This window comes from Oncorhynchus kisutch, linkage group LG13, assembly GCF_002021735.2.
Source record: "Oncorhynchus kisutch isolate 150728-3 linkage group LG13, Okis_V2, whole genome shotgun sequence".
Lineage (NCBI taxonomy): Eukaryota > Metazoa > Chordata > Actinopteri > Salmoniformes > Salmonidae > Oncorhynchus > Oncorhynchus kisutch.
The window spans coordinates 45350279-45376775 of NC_034186.2; the positions used below are offsets into that span (position 1 = coordinate 45350279).

At 48.3% G+C, this 26497-nt stretch overlaps 1 pseudogene; it reads left to right on the forward strand.

The window, feature by feature from the left end:
• Positions 1-21152: 21152 nt before the first annotated feature.
• On the forward strand, positions 21153-23038 carry LOC116353085 (general transcription factor II-I repeat domain-containing protein 2-like; annotated as a pseudogene).
• Positions 23039-26497: the final 3459 nt, after the last annotated feature.

Below are 26497 nucleotides of genomic sequence, written 5' to 3' on the forward strand. Positions count from 1 at the left end.
ACATCACCGAACACCGGATAGAACAGCAGCGAATGTACTGCAATTTATTATTACGATTCCCCAACTAAATAAAAAAACACCGTGCAGCCGTGAGGCGGCCATGAGGGGGGCAATGGCACTGCTTCCCCTACTGCGGATTCCATCTTGAATGGTAAGGTCAAAGAGTACAAGCAGAGGTAGGCACATTTAGTAGGCTATATCTTTCCATTCTCTTGATTTTATGGAAATTGCTTTCTGACATTATAGTATAGAATAGCCATTAGATGGCAGGATTAGATCATCCTTTCAGACTGACAGCTGACATTGGCTTCATACACACACTCAATACAAATGGCTTTGTAAAAATGTGTATACGCATATCTCTTAGACTTTCTGGAACAAATCATGTTATATTTAATATAAAGCATAATCATTATTGATGCTGTATGTGTTGTATGTCAAGTTATGTTCCTCCTATTTCATTATTCAATCCAGCATAAATACCACTGACATACTGTCCCCATTCCCATTCCTTCCCCTAGGTGGTGCTGTCTTCCAATGACAACCAACAAGAGTTCACGAGAGATACAGTTCCTCCTGTCCGGTTTTCAGTTACCACTGCTATGTCAAAGATGCAATCAGCTCAATTAGAGGAAACGCTAGAGACCCGTAGACATGTACAAATATCAATATGCACGACACCACCGGAGCGCAGCTATAACTCAGAGTACATCTGAGTACATCTGCCAGAAGACCACCAGGAGAAGCTGGATGTAAAAGGGCGGATTGCTATGTTTATAAAGCCATTCGCATTTCAGCAAAGATCACTTGCATTCCATTCACCGAACGTTTCTATAAATGCCTACACCCATTGCACGTTCTTTGCAGCCAAACAACACGTATGGCGGAATGGCATGTATGGCCATTCTGTTTGGGAAATGATTTCCATATATCTTTATGGGCTTTGAGTGTTCATGTCTCAAGATGATACATCCCAGATTGAAAATGTCATCGCTCTGTGTCCTAAATGGCACCCTATTACCTGTACAGTGCACTACATTTAACCAGGGCCCCCCTAAAAAAGTAGTGCACTACGTAGGGAACAGGGTGCCACTCGGAACGCAGGCGTGGCTGTGTGTCACTGCCATGTTCTCCATCTGCAAGGGTTTAGAGTGAGGGGATGGTTCCGTTGTTGATTTGTGCAATGATCGTCCCAAACGAACCACACAGACGTCAGAAGCATCCCTAAAGAGGACGCATCCCAGTTTCACGGTCTACTTAGCGCCTTTCCCCTCGTCAACAGTCAAAACCAGCACATACCCGGAATGCTTGGGAAACTCAACGCAGATTTGAAAGACGCACGGACTCAAACCCACTTGCTCGGATGAAATCATACGCCCGCAACTTCGCGATACCCCGTCCACACACTTGGATGTGTGCAAACAATCCCACGTGTACATGAGCACGCGCCCACACACACACACTGTATCTGCCACTAGAGATCCATCAAGAAGTGGCCTTGGACATTCTAACAGCCCTTTAAAAAAAAAGAATGTTAAAGGTTGAAAGTCATGCGTCCTCCGACACACAACCCAACCAAGCCGCACTGCTTCTTAACACAGTGGGCATCCAACCCGGAAGCCAGCAAGAATATCCCTACCGGCAAAACCCTCCCTAACCCTGGACAACGCTGGGCCAATTGTGCGTCGCCCCACGGACCTCCCGGTCGCGGCCGGTTGGGACAGAGCCTGGGCGTGAACCCAGAGTCTCTGGTGGCACAGCTGGTGCTGTAGTACAGCGCCCTTAACCACTGCGCCACCCGGGAGGCCCCCCGGCTCTTTTCTTTGGGTGAAAGTAGCCCGAAAGTAGCTGAAACCGTGTGCTTACGAGATACATTCTGGGTATGGAGAACCTAAACAAATACAAGGGTTCTCAAAGGAGCTGGCTTCTTTTCCTCCTTCCGTCTCTTTAGGGTTGAGGAGTTTGACAAAGGCAAACTAAATAAGGGCACAGTAAGCAACTTTTCCACGCCAGCAGCCCTGGACACAGCATGTAGCCTGGAGAAAGAGGGGTGGAGGGGGGACAGAGTCAGTCATAGAGGGGGGGGGGACACAGATGGTAACACCTTGAATACGTCGGACTAAACCCACAGTGTGGCTTGGGGTCAAAGGGCACCGGAGTCGACAAGCGCACACAAACCTGAATGGAAGGCCGATTGTAGCCCCAATTGAAACAAGAGAACAGACAAACAATCCTCACTGGACTATAGTCAAAATCCACATGCAAATAACACCCAGTGGAAATAACTCTTACTGGCATGTTAAAGGGAGAGTTAACCTAAAATACAAAATGACATGTATTCTGTAAGGAGTCTATGGATAAAGTAAGACAGCAACCCATTGGGTAAGGAAATCGATATGTCATTTTGTAATTTCACTGAGTTACTTGGAGTTTTGGAAGGGTTTTATAACGGGTTTATTGAGACCTGAGCAATAAGACTTACTTTCTCGTGTCATTTCCAAGGTTCATTCTGTAAATGGCATCGCTGATCAAAAGTCCCGCCCCACAACCCTTGCGTCTTGGCGAATGTAACTGTGGGGTGTTTTGTTTTGCGTCTCGATCGAAGTACCCTCCACTGAATAACAGTACATCCACAGGTGGTACAAATCCATTACAACCTTACAGTATATCATTCTGTGTGACCTCCATGGACAATCCAATGAGATACTGATGGGATACCCCCCCCCCCCCTTTGTCATTTGCTGTGCGTGAATTACCCTTCGGGGACACTAAAGATCTATTGAATTGAATTCGATTGAACTGACATTTAATTGAAAATCCTGGTATTGAAAAGTCTGGCACAGTAAAAAAATCTAAAAACATGTAGATGTGTCTTTATGATAGATCTACATGACAATATGGGGTATAGCTGTAGCCATGGAGATGTCCTCGTTTAGCAGTGTATGTACGTATAGCTCCTCGTTACCAACATTCAATGGATCAAAAGTGATTAGACCTTCGGCTGCAAAGGAAAGCTGCAGTTTTACGATGCAAATCACAAACACGCACAAAAAAGGGGGGGGGGGGGGGGGGGGGGGGGGGTTGATATGCAAAACTGGGATTCATTAATGGAATTATCTCCCGAGTCTGAGCTGGAGACAGAATGGGTTCTGAATCCGAAATTGCACCTTAATCCCTTTATAGTGCTCCTCTTTTAACCGGGGCTCAAACAGCCATTTGGGACTTATAGTCTGGGCCTTCTAGAATCAGCCCAGTCAGTACAATCACCAACCTGACTAACAGAGTCCTCTGACTGGGACCCATATTAATAAAGGGTCTCAGAATGCTGTTCTAGGATCAGGTCATCCCCGGCCATGTGTTCTTATCCATTATGATCTGATTGTAGATCAGCACTCCTATTCTGATACACTGATCAGGTGTTCTCAACCATACAGCCAATAAGCCCACTTTAAAATAATACAAGCTGATGATCAGAACATTCTGAAATGAATTTTTTCAGTTGGCAATGTAAATCAACATTCTGAAAAGAGTTTTAAAGTAGCCATGCAAGGTTTGATGAGTCATGACGATGAGTAGCAACAGATAGCGTTTTAGCCTCGAAACCTTTGTTATATCGTCCTATTTCCCATACACACTCAACACCAACGGTTGGATAGAGAGAGAATCTATGAAGTTAGGGCCCGGGCCCGCTAATTAACCAATTACTAGCACTAATTGCTGGTCTCCTGAGGAGAGGTTAAGGAGTGGGATCAGGGACTCCCTGCGCGCCGCTGGCTGGCTGTCTGCCACCGTGTCATCCATCCTGGGGCCTAATCGAGTTATCATATCAACAAATATCTCATCAGGGGCCCCGTGCCTGACACTCCCAGAAAGAGACCCAGAGGGGGACGACAAATTTCCAGCAGCAGGACACTGGAGCTCGCCTGCCAGGCTGGATGAAAGGGTACCTGCAGCCCCCGGTCAAGCTCCCGTTGGGAGGAACACTCACGCTGGGCAACACGGCCACAACTCTACCCCTCTGCTCTGGAGGTTGGGGGGGGGGGGTTAGTAGAGGAATGTAGGAATCAATGAGGAATAGAAGGAGGACATTATTTAGTGGGACAAACAATGGCTAGGGAGAGAACACAATGTGGTGGCCATGCAGAGTTTGGAGGGGCGCACAGGGGGGAACCCCTGTGGCTGTGAGACTGGGGGGGGGGGGGGGGGGGGGGGGTCAGGGTTATAAGGGCCGTGTGGCCCCTGACTGGGAGGAGGTTAATGTACTGTTAATCTGGGGTCAGGGACGCGCCTCGAACCCTCATACATCACTCACTGACAGCAGCAGCACTCACTGATGACCATTACCAAATCCTCTGTCATAAATTCTTGGCGGCTGCATGAATGAAGCTCTCTCATCTCTCTCATCTCTCTCACTGACCGACGCTACTTGATGGCTTTCATTCTCAGAAAAGAGCCTTTGCGCGTGCACGTTCTAGCTGAGGTGAACAAAAAAACAGCCGATTGATCTAAATTCGATGCTTGCGGGAGTACATCGAAGTGGTAGGGTAATGGCAATGGCTTCAAGCAAGTGTGAACGAGTGAGAACAAGAATGAAACAAGCTTGAAAAGGAGCATGTCTGTGCAAGACAAGCTATATCGAGTCAAGACAATGAAATAACTCTTCGATTGTTGTGTTGAAACATGAAGTTTAAACCCAACTAAACTAACTGAAGTGCTAGATAGAACTGCAAGGTGATTCATCGAGGTTGAGAACGTTTTGTTATCTCACTCTTTAAAGGAAAAGGCGATGAGTCCGGTGTCGAGAGAGAGAGAGAGAGAGAGAGATATAAGAGTGTGTGTGTGTGCGTGCCTGCCTGCCTGCCTGCCTGCGTGTGTGTGGTGAAATGTTCCATGGAAGCCAATTCCACATTTCTGCGTGGTCAAAGAAAAGTGTGTGTTTGTGTTTCTCTTGCTGACGGTGCATGCAGGCGTGAGACTGAGAATTCCCGGGAGGCACAGAGGTGTGATAAGGAGAAAGATCAGTGAGATGAGGTGGGTTTTTGGCTTAATGCATATCCAAATGTTTGGCGTGGTCTCTCACCACACCATCCTAGACCCCCCATTCCCCTTCACACACCACACACACACACACACACACACACACACACACCACACACACACACACACACACACACACACACACACACACACACACACACGCATCCTTCACATGATTCACACACACCCATATCAACAATGGAACTTATCCAGATACCATCAGAGTTTTCTTTTTTTTCCAGCTGGAGAAAAGATTTTTATCATGAAAAGTGCTGAGGTATAGACTTCTTCTGTGCTTAGCAACAAGCCTCTGACCTCACCACTCGTTACTGCCTCTTACGGGCCCATTAATTGAATTACCTATTCATCGAAAAGTAGAGACTGCACGGAATTAGCCTCTCCCGCTCTGCTACCTCTTAATGTTAAGAGCCTCCTTTATGCCTTCTTGACTGCTCTCTATTGAGCCTTCCTCTCTCCTCCCTGGGAGTGGAGTGTTGCGGAGGGCAGGGCAGGTATGGAGCAGCCCAGAGGGGGGCTGACCTCTGGCCCTCACTCTGGAGAGGGACTCAGGCCCCATCCAGCCATCACAATGCAGGCAGGACGCAGCCCTCCGTGGCTGCCTGCTGATCCCCACAATGAGGCCCTTTGGCTGGGCCGCTGTGGGCAGAAAGACCCCCTGGAGCTCCAGCCGCCATCCGGAGGTCTTTCACTGCTCTCCCCTATTTCGGCCAGGGCCAAGCTTCCAGTCAGAGGAGGAGGGGGGGGGGGGGTTCACACAGAAAGAGAGGGAAACTCTCTTTATGAAATAACGAAGGAGATACAAGAGGGACAATGGTCTTTTAGAGGGGCATCTTAACCCGCAACAAACAGTGTCAACATCTGTGGTGGTGGAGGACACAATGTCCGCTCCGAGAGAAAAAAAAGCCTTTCCTTCTGGGCAGTCAAAGTGAAAAGGCTACAGTGTTTGTTTTTTTGTTTTGTTTATGAGAGGGGATTTGGTCGAGTCTTTGGCCCATCTCTTTTCAGCGGCAGTTGAACCGCACCGTGATGCTCCATGGACGACTTTGTCTCACTCGAGAGCCGGAGCCAAAGATGAAGTGAAGCTCGGAGAGCGGGCCACACGCTAGCCCAGACGTGTGGGAGTGTAATAGCTTTTCAGGGGGGAGAGACGGTCGGTCACAGTCCCTCTCTCTCTCAGTCCCTCTCTCTCAGTCCCTCTCTCTCTCTCTCTCTCTCTCTCTCTCTGTCCCTCTCTCTGTCTCTCTCTCTCTCTCTCTCTCTCTCTCTCTCTCTCTCTCTCTCTCTCTCTCTCTCTCTCTCTCTCTCGTGTGTGGTCACCCCTCAGACATGCTAATGCTAACCTACAGTGCTGCAGTGACGTAAAGACCCTTCATCTCCCCCCACCTCAACGTGAAAGGGACGATTGACTGTGCCGCGGTTAGGCTGCAGCCTCATCCCACTCAACCCAATTTATCAGTTGCCGCCAATTGGGCCTAAGTGAGAGCTTATGGGGATCCAGGTGCTTCCCATTAATTCTGCTTTGTTGTGGAGGGGAGGATAGCGGAGGAAGTGCGTGTCCCTGTCCCGACATGTCTGTCTGTAGGAGTTATATGATGCCACCACACGCTGACTGGCACAGCAAACCTGTCATGACGCGGTTCCATTTCGTTTTTTACACCAAGCAACAAATGGGTCTCTGCTGTTTTTTACTGGGAGGAACTTCCTTGGTGGTCAGTCAGATCTGGAAGGTTGTGTGTGAGACGGACGGACGGACAGACAGACAGGCAAACAGAGGGATTTAATCTCTACAAGCAGTGCGGACCGTTCCTGTGACATGGGGGATAACCACTCCAACACTCCAACACATTGAAAGGCTCGTCAAAGAACTCAGCCTCTTTGAGCGGCATTAGCCGTCGGCCCCCTGAGTAGTGGATGCCTGCGCGGCTTTAGCATGCCACTGAACCAGGCAGTAATGTTCATTACCCGAACCCGAGGGAGGGGAACACCTTTGTTCACCCGGGAGAGCCCGGGCAGCATTAGGGATGACTGACCTGTAGCTAATGGCGCTGGGTGAGAGAACGAGCGGAGATGAGGGAGAGACGGAAGGGAGATGGGGGGGAGATGAGAGGGGTGCCCTCCAAATGATAATCTCTTGTATTCCTCCCCCCGCGGTGCTCCTCATTTACACCCCCCCCCCCATTGGCGCCTAAGCTCCTTATCGCCCAAATTACAATTATTGCCAGAGAATCCCATACACCCCTCTGCTCCCTCACGTCCCCCGTCCACCCCCTGGAGAGGTAGGCCCGCTCTGGGAAGCACTTTTTGATGAAGTGCCTTTAATACGCATATAATCAATGTTTCATTGCACATCAACTGCTTTTCATTAAAGCAGTTACTCACTTTTTTTATTTTTTTATTTGCGTTCTTCTCTGGAGGAGTAAGAAAAGAAGAAGAGGAAAACAAATCCCTTTCTCCGCACGACGACGTGACAACCCCCCCCCCCATTCAATTAACCCCAAGGAATTCTGGGTATATGGATGAACATGCACACACACCGCAGTGTGCCTTTAATGACACACACTAAAAGCATGGTCAATGTCTCCGTGCCAATGTAATACGTGGGTTTATAGGGAAGAAGGACAAATAATAAAAAGGGAGTCACTTCGAAACACAAATTTGGTGGTCATGACGGTTGTTTCAACGGCGGACCGTTAAGTGCCATCTAGCACTGAGGAGAAACTATGAATCCAGCGGTTGTTCCTAAATCATTTGATATGCCACAACAAACAGGAAGAGAATGCCCGAGGCTCGAAACAAACCAACATCTTTCTCTCTCTCTCTCTCTCTCTCTCTCTCTCTCTCTCTCTCTCTCTCTCTCTCTCTCTCTCTCTCTCTCTCTCCTCTCTCTCTCTCTCTCTCTCTCTCTCTCTCGCTCTCTCTCTCTCTCTCTCTCTCTCTCTCTCTCGCATTTCCTTTTCTTCTCTGGACTTGCATATCATGCGTTCACATCAGTGCTCATTTCGTCAACAAAAATAGTGACTCAATATTTGTCAAATACCTATTTTTTAGTGGCAATTGATGACTAAATAGACCTGGAAAAAATATAACTAAACTGAAATTATTTTTCATTTAAAATCAAACTACTAAGTGGACTGGACAAAAGTTTCTGGAGAGATAAAAAAGCTTTTTCAGTGATAAGCACAATTAATATTAGCAGCACAGAAGCGCAGGGCAGTTCTGTTCAGCAGTGGTAAGGACGAGCTACTCCCGGGCACACAGCCTACATCAGCTGGTGAGCTGCAGGGGAGAAAGTGATGAGTGTGGGCAGACTGGCAGACAGGGTTTGCTCTGGCTTCCGGCTCCGCCTCCGATTATACACATCCCGCAGGCGACTCTCTCGTCTCTCCGTAGCAAACCAGTCACCCGCAGCCTTCTAGTTAGCTACCATTTGCCTGGGTAAGAAACACGAGCTGCCTTAAATAAAAAATAATCAACAATAGCTGAATGTACTTCTGGTGTACCAAAACACAATGACGCAGTAGGTGTGACCTAGCATAAAACTAGGCTACTTGCGGACCGGACCGCGAACCATTTGTTTAGGCTACACCTTGCTCAGTCACGTTACTTCATTCGCTAGCTATAGCTAACAACCTGCAGTGCGTTCAGCAGGACTCAATGTTTTTTGAACGTTCAGATTAAAACATGCTATGTAGTACAAGCCATGCCTCTCTGATATGTTAAAGGAATAACATGGCTCTATTCATGGTATTTCTATCTGCAATATCCCAGAGCGTTTTGTAACTGAGTGTGGCCCTAGTTACATTACCTGTAGCCTGTATGCAAACATTTGGTGGCACAGAAAGACAGGAAAAGGGATAGCAAACAATTTATTGACTAAGTTCCTATTGCCACCACACTATAGCTGACTGGGTAAAAAACTTTATTTTGAGTTAATGGGGACCCAGTGACTCACACTTGAGCACTTGGAAAGGGACTCAAGCACTGGGACTCAGACGTCAGCCATAGGGACCCGTGACTCGACAATTGGTGATTCGGACTTGGACTTGGACTTGGACTCGAGCACAAGGGGACTCGGGACTCGATTCGGGTCTCGAGGTTTAGTGACTCGACGAGATCACTGGGCGAAACGGTCATTAGGTCCCCGTCCGTTCTACTTTTGGACACCAGTGTGGCTGCGGGCCGGCGTCTGTGGAACATTGACAACAATGGCAATGGCGCGAAACGAGGGGCAGAGGTGCAATCCATCCTACTTTGCCGATATGTTGCGGCACCATCTGGTGATTCTGCTACTCTCTCGTTCTCTCTCTCTCTGCCCTTGTGCCTGTCTGTTTAGTTTTCTATGTCATGTGTTGTATCTATGTGGGGCTGAATTAGGAATTTACATGGCCAGATAATTCCTCTATATTCTTATATACCAAACATTATGAACAGCACCCTCCTCTTCAGAACAGCCTCTATTCGATGGGGCCGTGGTGCTGAAATGGTTCCACTCGGACGCTGACCCATGTTGGCTCCAATGCTTCCCACAGTTTGTTTAAGTTGGCTGGATGTCTTTTGGGTGGTGGACCACACGGGAAACTGCTGAGCGTGAAAAACTGAGCAGCGTTGCGTGTCAAACCGGTGCGCCTGGCACCTACTACCGTACTGCGTTCAAAGACACTTCAATCTTTTGTCTTGCCCGTTCACCCTCTGAACGGCACACAATCCGTGTCTCAATTGTCTCCAAGATTTCAAAATCCTTCTTTAACCTGTCTCCTCCCCTTCATCTACACTAATTGAAGGATGTATTTCTGCTGTTGGGAAGAGAATAGGATGTTATGCAGAAAAAATATGTTAGTATGACAAGGCTATGTGGAAGTCTAAGTTTACTATAGGTTAATGAGGCAATACACATGGGATGTGACTAAAATATGACTAAAATGAAAGGGCATTTAGTTGACTAAAATGGCCCACTGCTTTTGTCATTTTGACAATAACAAGACTAAATCATTATTCAACTGACCAAAATGTGACTAAGACTTAATCTTTTTTTGTTTGTTGTCAAAATGACTAAGACTAGGCTAAATCTGAAAAAGAGTGGCGAAAAGAACACTGGTTCACACAGGCAGGCCGCAAATAGAAACTGGCTAAACCTCTTCTCTAAACCGTAACACACACACCTCATTCATTAAAACTGCCTCTAATAGAAGATTAGAGGCAGTTTTAATGAATGAGGTGTGTGTGTGTGTGTGTGTGTGTGTGTGTGTGTGTGTGTGTGTGTGTGTGTGTGTGTGTGTGTGTGTGTGTGTGTGTGTGTGTGTGTGTGTGTGTGCGTGCGTGCGTGCGTGTGTGTGCGTGGATGCACTGACTACAGCTAGCTTACACCTGGCCCAGCTATTAGCACTAGAGCTGCAGCACTGTCAGGGGCCAATAAAGAAGCTCGCAGGCGTCCACATTTCTTCCTCTCCTTGTATCTCCAATGAAGCCTCTAAAATCACTTAAAAGTATCCTCCATTATTTGGCATCTTACCTCAGAATGGTTTAAAGACATAAGCACATACACTCTCTAACACACACACACACAGACAAGAATGCACACACACAAACACACACACACACACACACAGCCACACACACACACCCTCTCCCTCATACACACCCCTCAGGTGAGAGGGAAACAAAAACAAACAGATATTTTTTTCTTCTTCACCGAGCGGTTCTCACACTCGAACGATGGGGGGGGGTGAGTGTTTGAGGAAGTGCAGCGCATGCTTATCTGGCTGAGGATCAGCATTAGCCAGGTTTGCTCATTGTCAGCATTGTGAGGGTGAGAGGGCCTTTGTGCTGCTGGCTCCCACTGGTTCCCACTGTACGGCCTGCTTGCCTGCGTGAATGCCTGGCTGCCTGCCTGTCTGCCTGCCTGGCTGCCTGCCTGGCTGCCTGGCTGCCTGCCTGTCTGAGCTGGAGGAGTGCCTGAGAACCTGCCCGAACGGCGGCTCCGTGTGTGCTCCATCGACAAGCACATGTCAACATGAGGAAGATGGACTGCCTCCGAGTAAGGCATCCATTGAGCGCGAGTGAGTGAGGGGGTGAGCGACTGAGGGAGTATGTGTGTGTTTGGGGTTGGGGGGGTCTAGTGTGTTTGTGCATGCGTGTGTGTGTGTGAGCCCCTGTGTGTGTATTGTGTGTGTATTGTGTGTGTGCTGTCTGTGTGCTTGCGTTTCCTAGAGAGCCATACAGCCTTGGGTTTCTATGGCACCCTAGTTGGGAGCAGAGCTAACAGCTCATTAACACCAATTCATTATGGGCTGTTTCTCCCTCCCTTGTGAAGCTAGCTAAGCATTAGGAGAGGCAGAGCAGGCCCTTCAGACACAGTGTAAATCACTGGGCCCTTCCACACAAGACTCACTCAGAGGGGATGTGAGAGGCTGAGGCCCAGCCAACTAGCCTCCCAGTGAGAAATAGGAAACCTGCACCCAGCCAACCTGCCTGACCCCCACACATGAAATCTATGTGAAATCCTACCTGTGTGTGTGCTTGTGTGTTGAGTGAAAGTACAACGGCACAGCTACTTTAGAGGGTGGGGTGAGGTAGGGGAGGGGATTGGAGGTTACGGGGGCACAGGGTAGCGAGGTGTGCGTCTGGCAGACCCGGGCTTCTCCCCACCCCATGATTTGCTGCTCTTTTCACCACCTCCACGGTGCTAACACAAGCCTGGCCTAGAGAGTAGGAGAGAGGGAGGGACACAGGGGTTCGAAGGGGTTTCAGTGGAGATACTGTAGGTACTTGCTCTTGCAGTCATTCACTGTACATACGGCTAAGGGCCCCTGCCCTGTCAAGCACAGAAGAAATACGGAGGACTTTGTCAGTGTACAAAAACGATGTTTGGTGGGTTCTTCACATGATTCACATTCTTCACGTGACACAGAATTCCTGGAGAGCCTGTCAGTAAGTGCGGGGGTCATAAACCAGAAGAAAATTAGGGAGTGGGATGTCTCGCTTCCTCTTCCATCTCTGCCGCCACATCTGACCCTCAACGGCTTTGTACGGCTGTCATCAGGGCCCAAATTTGAGTAAATCGCTCAATGGCCACCTGTGGTCTGTCCTATGGTTCAAAAGCGGGCCAGAGAAGAGAGAGAAAGAGAGAGAAATAAACAATCCTCTTATTATCAGGCAAATAAATAGTTGCATGTGGACGAGCCACACACAATTCCCCCAGAGGCGGTTTATATTGGGGTTTGGGCACCATTTTAGTGCGGAACGTATTTCTACTTTAGCACCGAGGCTGATGACGTGAGGGATCATTATATCCACAGCTTTTCTTCTGAAGAGTTCCACTTCTCCCGACCCCCAAACTGGAAGAAAAGAATATAAAACCTATTTTCCATTACGTCTCTTCTTTAAAAATGCTGCCCACTGCCGAAGTGACAGACCCCCCCAAAAAATATTGGCCCACATCGTTGGCCATCAATCACACATCAATGCAAAATAAGGCGATTTGGACCCTCAGCACTGTTAGATCCCCGAAAACACAAAAACAACGACAAAGTTAGCTCTGTGTTGCGATGTTTCCTTCTGTATCTCCTCTTCCCTTAATTACAATAAGTTGGTGGCATAATAGGATTGTCAACCACTAAGGAATGACGGCTTAAAAGAAACGCTTTCCAGTTGAAATGTGCCTTTGAGGGCCAATTTTCCAGGGCTTTTTTCGCTTCACTTTAAAGCTCGATCCAATTCAGCAGCCCTTTCAGTGTAACTGGGATACAAATCCATGCCACTTCAGCTATCAGAGGCCCAGAATGAGCATAAAAAAGCTGCATTACATCTGGCTCTTTTTTGAAAGGCTCTTTTTTTGGCTTCTCCTCGAGCGGAGCCCCCTTCTATTGCCGAGTGCCGCGGCCCACTTTGGTCTGCCAAGTGTCTCTGTTACTGGGATTCGTCATAGGGGAGTCAGAGAATCGCAGGCGAGACAATGCTAGCGGCCACCATTTCATCCCAGCCCAGTCTCTCTATCTTATCTCGGAAACACCATTGTCATGTCGACTGCTTGCCAAAGAGCCAAAGAGCCTACCTCGGGCCAGCCCTCCCAAAAAAAAAAGACCTAGCGACTACTCGCTGAGGTGATTTCTCAGTTAGCCAGTCGTGTTCGATTTATTTTCTTCCTTCGGTCCTTCCAGCTGCCTTTTTTTTCTTGCTTCCAGCAGAAGGTTCAACGGATTCCTAGGAGTGATTCTGTTTTATCCGTGGTGCCTTAGTGCGGTGGCAGCTAGGCAGGCAGCAGATGCTAGTGATAACCATCCTTAGCCGAGGGCTACTACTGTGCTTTGGCTTCTTTTGCCGGCGATTTCCAGGCCCACTCACGCCGTCCTGCGCCATCCGCCCTCCAAAGAGGCTCCACAAAAGGGACACATTTGCAGCCTTCCCCTGCGATTTCCCTTTTCCTTTGTCGAAGGGGGGGGGGGGATCCCATTCCGATGGCGCCTTAACAAACCCTGTGAATGATTTTCAACGGTTCAGGAACAGATAGGGGTCCAAGCAGAGACAGATGTGGGGAGGGAGTAGTAGGGCACACTACTGATGCCCCGTGGCCTCCACCGGTGCCTCTACGTTCAAAGACCACCACACGATTAGCGTTAGTGTGCGTGTAAATGCTAATTGCCGTTCAAAGGGTGCGATTCTACCCTTGATAGCGACCAAAGATGCATCTAAGATCTCCTTCAAAGTATCCAAAATCACGAGTGTCCTCACGAATGTCACTTTTTCTCTTCTACGTAAATACACACACATATGTCATGTTCACCAATGGGCTTGAATCTCAATGTAATGCGTAAAATCAGTGCAAAACAAAATGATGCAATCCAAACGGCACGGTCCATATTACGACTTCCCAGGTTGTGCGTTCAGACAGCACACAGGGGATTGGGGGAAAGGAGCAACTAGCACCTCGTCCACCCCTCTTTACCCCCCCCCCCCCCCACCCCCACCCCCCGGGTCCGGATAAGCAGGGGCTTCTCTTGCCTGCTCTCTCTGACAGCTCGGAGCTGCGATTGAGAAGGGAAACTCGTAAAAAATCTAATAAATAAAAAATGTTTTACAAGGCACTCTTAAGAGGTCTGCTGAGGAGAGGCCATTTGCTTTAGTCTAATGGGGTGCAGCCCGTAGACCTGAGGCCAACCCTCCAACATTTCCCACCTTCTAGTCTAGTCCCACTGGAGGATTTTTCATTCTCCTAGACCGTGTGCCAGCGGTCTATTCTTCTTGATTGTGTACCAGTGGTCTATACGAGCCTCCTGTCCTGTTACGCACCAGTTTAGGTACGGTGAAACAGGACGGGTGAGAAACAGTCCCTTTCAGAGAAAGGAGAAAAAAGGAAGGAGTGTATTTGGGAAAATTAGGACGTGGTGGGTTTCTATCCCCAGCAGACAGATACACTCTCCCTTTCCACACTTTCTACACCTCTCCATATCCACTATGTACTCTCTTTCACTGAGGAGGGACATTTCCTTCAACAAAAACTACAATTCATAACGTAATTCAAGGTGCCGAGCGCAAGTCAGTGACGATAATATCTTAATTCAGAGTAGTAACTTTCCTGATAAATTGACAAATACGCTGAGGACAATAAGCCGTGTGTGTGCCTCTTTGGCCAAACTTCAAAGACTCAAATGTCAAACCATTCAAGGACACCAGTGAACAAACTGTGAAGCCTCCTTTTGACCAATTTGCTAGTGTCGGCACATACATTTGCATTTAAAATGCATTCTATACGCGCCCAATCAAGAAAAAGAACGAGGGAGAAAGGATGAAAGGAACGGAGGAGGGCAAAATGAAAAGAGAGACACTGTAAGAAGAGACAAGCTCACTGAGAGACTGAGGAGGAGAGGGCGAGAGGGAGGACAGGGAGCAGTAAACAAAACATCCAACCAAACGAGAAAGAGAGCGAGAGAGTGTGAGGGAGAAGAAAGAGGAGAGTGAGAGAGTGAGTTGGTGCTGCTGAAGAGGAGCCAGACCCTGCAGCCGTAACCTCAGTCACATCTCCATGTGCAGCAGCCTCCCTCCCTCTCCCTCCTCTCCCTCTCCCCTAGCCAGCCTCCGGCCCTGCAATAAATACATGTTCAATTACAGGGGCCAAGAGAGGAGGAGGAGGGGGAGGAGGAGGAGGAGAAGGAGGAGGAGGAGAAGGAGGAGGAGAGGGACCCCAGAGGGTCTCAGATCGAGACAGCCCCAGGATGACACCCACCCTGCAGCACGAGCCTCAGACAGCTCACGCAGGGGCCTCCTCGGCCCCTTCCATTGGCTGGCCTTCCCTACCCAGTCAGCCGTTTAACAGATCCATGCCGCCCAGCCAACAGACCGGGGCCAAGCCAGGGCTTTGATGGAACACCTGCATTGAAACAGTATCTTTACTGTCCGCGCCGCAACCCGAGGAGGGGCTACGTCCCAAATGCCACCCTCTTCCCCATTTAGTGCACTACTTTCTGACCAGACCAGTCAAAGCCCATAGGACTCTGATGAAAAGTAGTGAACTAAACAGGGAGTAGGGTGCCATTTGTGATGCAACCGAGAGAGGGGAGACGGGTGTTGGGCAGAGACCCATGCTGGTGCCCGGAAAGGGGTACACCGGTACACGTGTGTGGGGGTTTTGAGAGGGCAGACATGCCACCCTGGGTGTCTTTGAAGATTATTATAGGTGGCCGTATTCAATGCCGACCCTAGCGAATGGCCTAATATAATGGTTACATCACTTCCTCTGTGGTTGTTACGGTGATGTGAGGGTGCACTAAACTGACAGACAGAGAGAGAGAGAGAGAGAGAGAGAGAGAGAGAGAGAGAGAGAGAGAGAGAGAGAGAGAGAGAGAGAGAGAGAGAGAGAGAGAGAGAGAGAGAGAGAGAGAGAGAGAGAGAGAGAGAGAGAGAGAGAGAGAGAGAGAGAGAGAGAGAGAGAGAGAGAGAGAGAGAGAGAGAGAGAGAGAGAGAGAGAGAGAGAGAGAGAGAGAGAGAGAGAGAGAGAGAGAGAGAGAGAGAGAGAGAGAGAGAGAGAGAGAGAGACACAGCCAGCCAGCCAGCGAGCGGGGAGGGAGGGAAGGAAGGAAGGGAGAGAGGGTTGGTGGGTGAGATCCTACACTAGAACAACCTAGTCATCTCTGTAGTATACCTAGCCCTTCCCCTCCTCTCTACAGCTACATTCTGCAGACCTGGGCTAAATTGACTACATGCTTCCATTTTAGAGTTGGTGCCAGCCAGCTTGATCAAAGTGACCACGGTAAAATAGCCTTGAACAAGCTTATCCAATAAGTTGATCCACCTTTCTCATGCATATTGCATTATAGGTAAACGTTAAAACTTTAACATAATATATGTACAATAATATAGAACCATACACTGTACTGCCTCAGTGTGACGTAGAGAGGGATAAATCACCTTCAAATGCCGCTTAACTATTTATTTATTTTTCGGAGAAAAGGGCAATTGAAGTCAAATGGAGAAAGGTTGCACCCTTGGACAGGCAAGGGAAGGTGTGCTTTCCCACATGAGCTCAGCAAAACACAGAGAAAAAGGAACAATCTTGTTCACGTCGACCGTCGCCTCAGCAAAGATGTGACAGATACCTGTAACTGCCATGATGATGGTTGATACCCGGAGGGTAAAAGACTGGTTCTCTGAAATGAGAGATCAGTATTTGTGTACAGCTACAACAGAATAGTCTAATTTAGTAGATTGGAATATACATTGTGGATTTGGAGAAATGTAGAAAGTGCAGTGCTGTGGTTTGCTGCTATGGTGCAATATTGAACCAAAGGGTTCAATGAGTTGCTTAAGCCCTCAAAAATGTTATAGAGCTTCGATATGTGATAAATAGTCAAAATGACAGATATAACAAATTTGGGTTAGGAGCTTTGAGTGAGTGTAATTGCTTCAGAGATAGGATTGAGGAGTGGACCACCCCCAGTCTGTTCTATAACACAAATAACCAGAAAGATACAAATCTATCAGATTGTTCAACGCAAAACCTAAATCTAACAAGTAACAACATAATTACCCAAACTGGTAAAAACGTATTTCCCCCATCTCGCTAGCAGGCCCCTGTCATTCATTTCTATTCCCGCATTCCCTCACATTACATCTGAACGTTAACTATTTCACAACAGCACACAATACATCAGCCAAAGGGCATTATGATCACCAATCAGCCAATCAGAGAGCCTGCCACTGAGAGGTCAACGATTAATTTGTCGGAAAAGCGCTGGGGTTTATTGAATACAAAGGGGACACAGCTAAACTCCTAGGCCTGTCAGTGGGGACTGCCTGGGGTCAAGAGGTCAAACGCTGGTAATTGTCTTAAATTGGTGGAAAAAGCATTGGCATTCCAGGAGTGGTGATGGAGGGGACACTATTTGTGTGGGTTGTAGTGGCACACACACACACACACTCACACAGACAAATACACACCGACAGGCACAATACTGTGGGGTCAGTCAGTAGCCTTGGTCAGATGCTGGTTAGTTGTGGTAATTCTCAAAGATCAGATATATCTTGACGATATTCTACGTCTCTTTCCTTTCCCCGTGTCTCACCACATTGCCATCTGTCTACCTCCGCTATCTAAGAAGCAGCTCTGAATCCAGGTATGTTAGTAGTAGTAGTATTACTAGTGTTATTTCAACTCTGCTCCGTCACCCTGCCTGCCCAGCACACCCAGCAGAAGCAGTAGCCCTGCATGGCCCCTGTAGACTAAGACTGTGGTCCGCTGGTCGGCCTCCCCAAAGATTCTTGGCTAGAGTCATCCGCGCTAACGAGGACCATGTTGCTCCTTATTCCCAGCGTTTCTTCCTTCCCTCCCTCCCGCCGCCTGCCAGCCAGCCAGCCAATTCCCACATCGGCCCCCATTACACCGCTGCCTGCTGTAGGTGTATGGCAGAGCGTGCGCCCCACGGCTGGGCAAAAGGGCCTGGGGGGGCGACTGGGCAAGATGGGTTGTGTGTGCATGTGGAGTGAGGTGTGTGTGCAAGTGTGTGTGTGTGTGTGTGTGTGTGTGTGTACACCACCACGGTTTCATTCCCCCAGGCGTCTTGAGGAGGAGAGGTAGAGACTTATTGGCCTGCGGTTGTGGATGGGGGGTAAAAAGAGTGAATAAGGCCGACGAAAACAGTGGAATTTTCATGTCATCTCCGTCTATCCAATCAGCCCGGCCGGCTGGGGCCCAGGGGTTGTAGGGAAGTGAGGGCGGCTGGGAAAGTTAATGCGATTTTGGGCAGCGCGGTAGGGGAGAGAGGAGAGCCGGGGCTATTTTGACAGACGCTGGCCTCCTGCTCAGACTGGGGTCTGCAATTACCCAGGACATAAACACGGCTTGCTCGGGGACGGGAGGCCACGCTGTAAGTACAGGCCTCCGCTCCGCTCCGCACGTGTCCCAAATGGAACCCTATGCCCTATACAGTGTGCAACTTTTGGAGCCCTGGTCAAAAGTAGTGCACGGTGTAGGGAAAGGGGTGCCATTTGGGATGCAGACGAGGGCTCGTACAACTGGTGGGAACGTAAAACGGCGGGCGCCGGGCAGACTTTGGTGAGGCGACAGGGGCGAAGCCAGACACCCCGAGAGGTCCATGATCGCGTGAGCGTAAATAAAGTACCAAGATGTACTTAACCGTCAGCGGCTTTACACTGCACACGCGTATACTGTACACTGAGATCCAGAGGTTAATTATGGAGATGACCGTGAGAATTAAACACCGACAGACAGACAGACAGACAGACAGACAGACAGACAGACAGACAGACAGACGCGTGCGAACACACACACACACACGATGCAAAATACAAAATACGCTATTGGCCTCAGCTTATTCCACCATATAATGCCTTAAGCCTAAAGTGTGTTTCCCGCAGCTGTGTGCTGCATTCACACCCCCTTTCCTCCCTTGCCTCTACACCTGCCTAGGAGGGGATTCACAAAGCCACCAGGGTCCATGTTCTGTTTCCTGGCATAGAAAAAGACCCCCAAAAAGAACCACCACTGGGCTTAAAACAATTACCAGCCTAATAGTCTCTAAACCAACTGCTTCACGGAGACAATGCGATGACTGCCACTGTTATTTACAGTAATGAATTGGGCCCCATTATGAGAACACAACTCTTTAGGGACTCCTCATCGAGGCTTCTGAATACAGCCGGGCCTGAATGGATTTCAGGGAAGAGAAAGGCCTATAAAGGGCTTTCTGGAGCAACACTGAGTGTCTAAAGAGTGTAGTCTTGTAGATAAAAGAGTGGCGGTGAGATCATATTTACTCACCATTCAGGGTGGATACAATCCCTCATCGACCACATCCTATTCGGATAAATGAGGGACGGGGGAATGGAGAGAGAGGGGGGAGAGAGAGAGAGAGAGAGAGAGAGAGAGAGAGAGTGAGAGTGGGGGTGTGGCAGTCTACCGTATTCTCATCCCTCCCAGCCAACCTGCTACAAGCATGGGAAAGCAAATAACCCGGATTAGGCTTCTTCAAAGGGCCGGCTCTGGTGAATGAGGGAGCAAGGAGAGCGGACAAAGGTGGGAAGCAGCAGTGCACAGTACACACAACCCTGCCTTCGCTAGGAGAGAGAGAGAGAGAGAGAGAGAGAGAGAGAGAGAGAGAGAGACCGAGAGAGACCGAGAGAGACCGAGAGAGAGAGAAAGACCCAGAGAGAGACCGAGACAGAGAGAGAGAGAGAGAGAGAGAGAGAGAGAGAGAGAGAGAGAGACCGAGACCGAGACCGAGAGAGAGAGAAAGACCCAGAGAGAGACAGAGACAGAGAGAGAGAGAAAGACCCAGAGAGAGAGACCGAGACAGAGAGAGAGAGAAAGACCCAGAGAGAGAGAAAGACCGAGACAGAGAGAGGGAGACCGAGACAGAGAGAGAGAGAGAGAGAGAGAGAGAGAGAGAGAGAGAGAGAGACCGAGACCGAGAGAGAGAGAAAGACCCAGAGAGAGACCGAGACAGAGAGAGAGAGAAAGACCCAGAGAGAGAGAGAGACTGAGACAGAGAGAGAGAGAGAAAGACCCAGAGAGAGAGAAAGACCCAGAGAGAGAGAAAGACCCAGAGAGAGAGAGAGACCGAGACAGAGAGAGAGAGAAAGACCCAGAGAGAGAGAGAGACCGAGACAGAGAGAGAGAGAAAGACCCCGAGAGAGAGAGAGACCGAGACAGAGAGAGAGAGAAAGACCCAGAGAGAGACAGAGACAGAGAGAGAGAGAAAGACCCAGAGAGAGAGACCGAGACAGAGAGAGAGAGAAAGACCCAGAGAGAGACCGAGACAGAGAGAGAGAGAAAGACCCAGAGAGAGAGAGAGAGACCAAGACAGAGAGAGAGAGAAAGACCCAGAGAGACAGAGCGAGAGAAAGGCAGAGACAGAGAGAAAAAGGGGGAAGGAAGAAGGATGTGAATTGGAACCCAGCACAGATTGAGTTTGTTTGAGTGTTTCTCTGTTGTCTTTAAGCTGGTTAAACCATCTGAGAAGAAGAGGAGAAGTGGGTGCGTGTTCAGGCAGCTCAATAGGATCGGCTTCACCTGCAGGTGTGGCGTATTACCTAGAGTGCCAGAGGTGCAGCCAAACTAAACATGGTAAATGCTATTCTACACATCCAGAGCAGCTGTCCATGTGCAACTAGCCTACAGAAGATATTTCAGTCACTTATGGGGATGACTGTATGTTAAAATACAGTAAATATGTGCAAGAGGCACACCAATACACATTCAGTTTGCTCTTCAATTCACACACCTTCTTTGGACTGCTACGTGTAAGGACACCGGGTTTTCGAATGAGGGAATTTCGCCCTTGTCCTCAAAAACAAACATTTCTCTGAGGCGACATATTATTTTAGGCTATATTCTTGCCGGCTCATCGTATGCATTATTTCCCACTACAACAATATAGGCAAAACAACAAGCTAATTCCCCTTTCCTCTAGACCATGGGTGTCAAACCCTGGCCCGTGGGCCAAATTTGGCCCGCGGGGGTAATTATATTTGGCCCGCGAGACAATACCAAATTACTACTAGAGCTGGCCCGCCGGTATTATACAGCGCATTCACCACTAATACTACGAATCCCATAATGCTCTGCTGTTTTCGCGTGCCAATCAGGACAGGACCCAGAAACGCTCTCTCCTCTGTGACAGTAGTCATAGCAACATAGACGCTACAACTGTCAGCGAGCTAACCCTTCCCAAAAATGGTGAAAAGAAAGGCAGAAAACAGGAGCTTTCTGGACAAGTGGGAGGCAGAATATCTGTTTACATATGTAAAAGACAAACCTGTTTGTCTTGTTTGTGGAGTCAACGTGGCTGTAAGTAAGGAGTACAACATTAGACGACACTATGAAACGAAACACCATGACAAATACAAGGACCTGGACATGATGAAGATTGAAGATGAAGGTTTGTGACCTCGTATGCCCAGAGAAAAAACAAGCATTTTCAAACGTGAGCCTGAGCAGGAACACAGTAGCTGATCGCACATGTGATCTTGCCACCAATCTGTATGACCAGCTGATGGAAAAGGGGAAAGATTTTGTTGCGTTCTCCTTCGCTGTGGATGAGAGCTGTGACACATCTGATACTGCTCAGCTGTCAGTCTTCATCCGTGGAGTGGACTCAAATCTGTGTGTTACGGAGGAGCTATTAGGATTCAAATCAATGCATGGCACAACCACAGGAAAGGAAATCTTTGAGGAGGTTTCCAAATGTGTAACTGAAATAAAGCTGCCGTGGGATAAACTCATTGGATTAACGACAGATGGTGCGCCAGCGATGTGCGGTAAAAAGAGTGGACTGGTGGGCATGGTTCGGGAGAAGATGCGGGAAGAGAACTGTGCAGGTGAGCTAACTGTTTACCACTGCATCATACATCAGGAAGCACTGTGTGCCAAAGCCCTAAAGATGGAACATGTTATGACCACAGTAACACAGGTAGTTAACTTTATAAGAGCCAAAGGTCTAAATCACCGCCAGTTTAAATCTTTTCTGGAGGAGTGTGGTTCGTAATACGCAGACGTGCCGTATCACACAGAGGTGAGATGGCTAAGCAGAGGAAAAGTACTGAACAGATGTTTCGAGCTGCGTGAGGAAATATGTCAATTCCTGGAAACCAAAGGGAAGGATACAGCAGAGCTCCGGGAGCAAAAGTTCCTGTGTGAGCTGGCCTTTCTCTGTGACATCTCGAGCCATCTCGATGCGCTGAACCTGCAGCTTCAGGGGCGGGGGCGCATCATCACAGACATGTACGCTGCAGTGAGGGCCTTCAAAACTAAACTGTGCCTGTGGGAGAATCAGATGCTGCAAGGAAACCCTTGCCATTTTCCCTGCTGCCAATCCATAAAAGCGCAGATCTCTACCGCCGTGTTCCCATGCGCACAGTTTGTGTTCTCGCCGCTGAGTTTAGCCGGCGATTTGCCGACTTCGATGCCCAGAAATGCAAGTTTGAACCGCTTAGTAATCCCTTCGCAGTGATGTGGAAAATGCACCAACCAACATCCAAATGGAGCTGATTGAACTCCAGTGCAACGACACGCTGAAGTCAAAGTATGATGCTGTGGGCGCCGCACAGTTTCCACGGTTCATCCCTGACACAATGCCTCAGCTCCGCACCCAAGCTGCTCAGATGCTCTCCATGTTCGGCAGCACTTATCTATGCGAGCAACTTTTCTCCTCGATGAAGATGACCAAAACAACTCACAGGAGACGTCTGACTGATGAACATCTTCGCTCGATACTGAGGATTTCTTCAGCTCAGAGCTTGAGCCCAGACATTGATGAACTAGCATCCAAGAAGAGATGCCAGGTATCTGGCTTGGGCACATCAGATTAGACCAGTGTGCAATAATTAACGTTTTCTTTATGCACTTTTTGTTGCTACAAGGCATGGGCTTGAATGGTTGATTGATTTATTATCATTTTATTTGTAAAATTATTAGCCAGTGGAAAAAGTTTATTTTGGTATTTAAATCAGAAGGCTGCAAATAGAAAAGAGGCATACAATTTTTATTTAAATTTATTTATTTAATAAATGAATGCCATTGATGTGTTTTTTCATTTGAAATTAGATTTTGCATGTCTCCACTATTAAATTATATATTGTATGGTAATAAGCTATGCTTGTTCCATATTCAATGTTAAAGCAAAACTTGTTTGGGTCCATATTAAAAGGTTAATTTGTTCAATGTTGGCCCGTGACTTTGTTCAGGTTTTACATTTTGGCCCACTGGGTATTTGAGTTTGACACCCCTGCTCTAGACCTTTATAGTCCCGTACCCCTTCAAACATTCAACCTCCAGCTGCGTACCCCCTCCTCTAGCACCAGGGTCAGCTGTACCCCCTCTAGCACCAGGGTCAGTGCACTCTCAAAAAAATGTTTTGTTGCCATCATTGTAAGCCTGCCACACACACACTATACGATACAGTTATTAAACAGAAGAATGAGTGTGAGTTTTTGTCACAACCCATGCTCGTGGGAAGTGACAAAGAGCTCTTATAGGACCAGGGCACAAATAACAATAGAATAATAATCAATAATTTGACTCTGTATTTAACCATCTTACATATAAAACCTTATTTGTTCATCGAAAATTGTGAATAACTCGCCATAAGTTAATGAGAAGGGTGTGCTTGAAAGGATGCACATAACTCTGCAATGTTGGGTTGTATTGGAGAGAGTCTCAGTCTTAAATCATTTCCCACACACAGTCTGTGCCTGTATTTAGTTTTCATGCTAGTGAGGGCCGAGAATCCACTCTCACATAAGTATGCGGTTGGAAAGGGCAACAGCGCAATTTGCCAAGGCAGGATACTCTGAGTGCAGCCCAATCCAGAAATCTGGCAGTGGCAATATTCACAGAACTGCTTGTTGCAATTTCGATGAGGCTCTCTTGTTCAGATATCAGTAAGTGGACTGGAGTCAGGGCATGAAAGGGATAATGAATCCAGTTGTTTGTGTCATCCATTTCGGGGAAAGTACCTGCGTAATTGCGCACCCAACTCACTCAGGTGCTTCGCTATATCACATTTGACGTTGTCTGTAAGCTTGAGTTCATTTGCACACAAAAAATCATACAATGATGGAAATACATGTACCTGTGTGTTGTCCTTGTTAATGCAGACAGAGAAGAGCTCCAACTTCTTAATCATAGCCTCAATTTTGTCCCGCACATTGAATATAGTTGTCCCTGCAATCCTAGATTCAGATCATTCAGGTGAGAAAAAAACATCACCCAGATAGGCCAGTCGTGTGAGAAACCCATCATCATGCAAGCGGTCAGACAAGTGACATTTATGGTCAGTAAAGAGAACTTTAAACTCGTCTCTCAATTTAAAAAAACGTGTCAATACGTTGCCCCTTGATTATCAGCGCACTTCAGTGTGTTGTAATAGTGTTACATGGTCACTGCCCATATCATTGCATAGTGCAGAAAATACACAAGAGTTCAACCATTTTCACTGTAGTGTCCAAAATGTCTTTCAAGCTGTCAGGCATTCCCTTGGCTCCAAGAGCCTCTCTTTCGATGCTGCAGTGTACCCAAGTGGCGTCGGGAGCAACTGCTTGCACGCACGTTACCACTCCACTCTGTCTCCCTGTCATGGCTTTTGTGCCATCAGTACAGACACAAACATGAGCAGCAGCTACGTTTGGCTACATGCGGACCGTTAGTGGAATTCCCGCGAGAGAGTAGCGGTTAATGTGATTGGATGTTCATTATTTGACTAGGCTACCTGTATTCGACATTGTGTTGTTATTTCGCTGAACACTAGATGGTTTCATTTTATTTTTGGCAGTGGAACGAGGCTACTCGGGCGAGAAAAAAAACTTGCCCAAATGTACAGCCCCGTTGGGAAATATAAATGGACTGTTTGAAAATGTGAAGAAATTTTTTATTTTATTTTTTATTCTTAAATGTAAATCACATTTTTATTTGGCGTACCCCCGAAAGGCATTGCGCGTACCCTGTACCCCAGTTTGGGAATACCTGCTTTAAACATTGATGAGGAGGTTAATGACTTGGTTTGATGATTAATCATGTTCAACACGTGCTACATAACTCTGACTGAGACAGTCTTTAGTGTTCCCAAAGACAACCCTGTTCAACTCCAGGACTTTTCACACAGCTATGAGTGAAACAGTTTTGGTGTGTGTGTGTTTGTAAGGGGGGCAGAGTTATTTCCTCTTCTCCACGCTTCACTCTAAGTTCTCTCCATCACTCACGTCATCTTTTCATATCATACTGCTCTCTCACTCTTGATATTCACTAGAATCACAGTAGCCTTGCAAATACATACACACACACACACACACACACACACACACACACACACTTTATTTTCTCTAGAATCCCAGTAGCCTCCCAAACACACGCACACACACACACGCACGCACACACACACACGGCCAGGCACGCAGTCAGCCTCTCCCTCAGGCGGTCTGGCTGTAAAGTGATACCACGTCTCGGAGCATTTCGCACATGCCTTCCCGGACAGTTCCCACACTCCCGGGCCGTCTCAGCCTGTCTGACCTTTGCCAAGCCCACCGTCTCCCCTCTCCTCCCCTCCCTCTCTCCTCCCTTCTCCCAGGGCCTGCGGTTTGGACAGTTGCGGCCAAGCTGGCTGCTCCGCTCGTGGAAAACATCCGCCACACATGGAGGGCCCCGGCACGGATCCTCTTGGCCGGGGCTGCTGCCCGCGCGGCAGTGGGGGCCTGTTTCCCAGCCCTGCGGACACATGTCTGACCCCCTCCACCAGCTCCAGTCTCCCTCAGCCCCTCCACCCCCACCACCCCGACTCCCAGGGTTCGCAGGCCCTAATCCCCTGCAGCATGGCTCCAATTTAGGGCCTCCCCACCAGCAGAATGTGGTACATAAACAGGCCTGGGTTACACGTTGCCTGCTGCAGCCTGCCTCTCCTCCTTTCCCCACCTCGGGCCGACCGGGCCCACAGCCAGCCTGCCTCTCCTCCTTTCCCCACCTCGGGCCGACCGGGCCCACAGCCAGCCTGCGCATATGAGACTGATTCACTTCTGGACCTGGATTTTTTTTTTATGTCCTTTTTTGAGTGCACAAACGCGTGTATGGGCAAACAAACACATATATATATATATATATATATATATATACACACACACACAAAAAAACACGCATTCACACACTAATGGGGTGAACTACACACACACACACACACACACATATACCAGAACTCCTTCACATTTTCTCGTTTAACTCCCTCTCCCCTCTCTCTCTCTCTCTCGCTCTCCCTCTCTCTCTCTCTCTCTCTCTCCCTCTCTCTCTCTCTCTCTCTCTCTCTCAGTGCGGTGCTAGTGACGTTCACACACATTCTTGCCTCCAGTTTCCTCACCTTCCCCTCTTCATACAGGATGAGAAATGAGGTGTGATGAACAGAGGGAAGGAGCGCTGTAAGATAGAGGATTACCCCTGGATTGGGATTCT